At 59.0% G+C, this 2,258-nt stretch overlaps 1 long non-coding RNA gene across 1 annotated transcript in view; it reads right to left on the reverse strand.

Annotated features, from left to right (window-relative positions):
* Positions 1 to 331: 331 nt before the first annotated feature.
* Positions 332 to 2,258, reverse strand: part of LOC121662233 — a 2,801-nt gene continuing 874 nt past the window's right edge. The window contains exon 2 of the long non-coding RNA XR_006015240.1: positions 332 to 1,372. This is a non-coding gene — a long non-coding RNA (uncharacterized LOC121662233). The remainder of the gene's footprint in view (positions 1,373 to 2,258) is intronic.

Genomic DNA, 2,258 nt, shown 5'->3' on the forward strand with positions numbered 1-2,258 from the left:
CCAGCCCTGCATTCCCAAATCCCAACCCCACTCCCCCAAATCCCAGCACCCCGAAATCCCGAAAGGCTTTGGAATTTCCCCGGAATCTCCCGGAGGGCACCAAGACCGGTCCCCCTCCCCCACCCACGCAGCCAAACCCAGCTCAGGTCAGGCAGGCCCGGCCTAAAATGAGAATCTGAGCCTAAATTTGAGCTGGAGAACAAGGAGGGGAGGGAAAGGAAGGAACCGGCCACGAACCCCCCGGGGGGTTTTCAGGGAAGCGGGATCGGGAATTTCAATGGGAATTCCGCGGGGAATTCTTTGTGCCAGGCCGAGGGATCCCGAGGAGAACTAGTCTTAAAATAAACAAAATTTATTAAACCAGGCTTAAATCAGCAAATCCTTCCCTGAGCCGGGGCAGGAGGGAACCCAGAGCCAGCACCGGGATTTTGGGATGGATCCCTGCCCTAAATCCCTCCTGGAGCAGCGTTTTCCTTCCCCATCCCGGCACCGGGAATCGCTCAGCAGCAAAGGAACCGCGGATTTGGGGTTGCTGGGGGCGGTTTTGGGGTCTGGTTTGGGTAATCCCAGTAATTCCCTCCTCTCCTTGGGAAATCTGGGATTCCAGCAGCTCTGGATTTGGGGAGGGGGAGGGGGGGTTAATTCCAAGGCAGGGTTTAAACCCCATCCCAAAATATTTCAGGATTAAATCCTTGAAGTCCTTAAGATCCCCGGGATATTTTCTTCCCTCCGGGAATGCTGGCAGGATCCCCAGGGAGATAAATCCCACCCTGGGATGCTCTGAGGAGCTTCCACCCTCTGACCGCTAAAAACCCACGAAAACCAACCCGGATTTAGGAAAAACTCCCCCAAATTTCCTGCTGCACAACCCCCGCCTGCCCAGCTTGGGATGGGGGCGGGGAGGCTCCAAATCCCAAATCCAAGCGTGGGAGGCTCCAAATCCCAAAAGTGCCCCGGGAAGAGGAGGAGGAGGAGGAAAACAATGGGATTAATGACCCCAAAACCTGGGAAACCCCTCCCGGCTGCGGGTTTAAAGCCCAGCCCGAGCCGCCTGCATGGGATTTTTTTCCCGGCCAAAATTCCAGGGAAACCCCAATCCCAAGGGCTGCCGGTGGTTTGGGAGCTGCGGCTTCAATCCCGGGAGGGGGCAAAGGCTGAAGCTGCTCCCAGCGTTGCTCACTCCTGGTTTTTGGGATCCGGGGCCTCGGCCAGGCTGGGTGGAGGAGCCGGAAGCTCTGAGGATGGAGAATTCCCGTCTCCGGTGGTTCCCTGGAGGATGAGGATGGATTTTCCTCCAGGAGCAGCGGGATTTGGGGGGGTCTGGTGTCCCCCCGGCTCAGGGGGGAATCCACAGCGGGAGACGATCCCATCCCTGTGGAAAACACGCCGGGAGAAGGCTCTGGAAGGGCTGGCGAGGCCCTTGGATCAATCGATTGATTGATTGAATGATTTCCTTTCAATTCAATCCCTTCCAAAGGAGAGAAAAGGTGGAATCCCCTCCAAATTCCCCAAATTCCCACACCAACACTCCCATGCCCCTTCCAGGGCCTGCTCCAACCGGGAAACCACCCGGAATCCCAATTCCTGGCACTGGGAAGAAGAGCGGGATCTTTCCTCCAGGAGCTTTCCCAGCGGGAAACTGAGGCAGGAGGGAGGGATGAGCTCCGGGAGCCGCCGGGGATGGAGGGAAGGGGGAGGATTTGCTGGGAACGGCTTCGCTCCGAGCATTTGGGATTCCCAATCGTCCCTGGATTGGGCTTCGGCCTTTCTCAGATTTACGGCGCTGCCCCAAAATCGTGGGAAGGGGCGGAGGGATTGGGAATCCCATTCCCAACTCCCATTCCCAACTCCCATTCCCAACTCCCATTCCCGGCTCCCATTCCCAGCTCCCATTCCCGGCTCCCGTTCCCGGCTCCCGTTCCCGGCTCCCATTCCCGGCTCCCATTCCCGGCCCCCATTCCCGGCTCCCATTCCCGGCTCCCATTCCTGGCTCCCATTCCCAACTCCCGTTCCCGGCTCCCGTTCCCGGCTCCCATTCCCAACTCCCATTCCCAACTCCCATTCCCAACTCCCATTCCCGGCTCCCATTCCCAGCTCCGATTCCCGGCTCCCGTTCCCGGCTCCCATTCCCGGCCCCCGTTCCCGGCTCCCATTCCCGGCTCCCATTCCCAGCTCCCATTCCCAACTCCCGTTCCCGGCTCCCATTCCCAACTCCCATTCCCAACTCCCCTTCCCAACTCCCATTCCCAACTCCCATT

Source organism: Corvus kubaryi, unplaced genomic scaffold (assembly GCF_017639235.1).
Source record: "Corvus kubaryi isolate FWS band 111438036 unplaced genomic scaffold, C.kubaryi_AGA036_p1.0 37237, whole genome shotgun sequence".
Classification (NCBI taxonomy): Eukaryota; Metazoa; Chordata; class Aves; order Passeriformes; family Corvidae; genus Corvus; species Corvus kubaryi.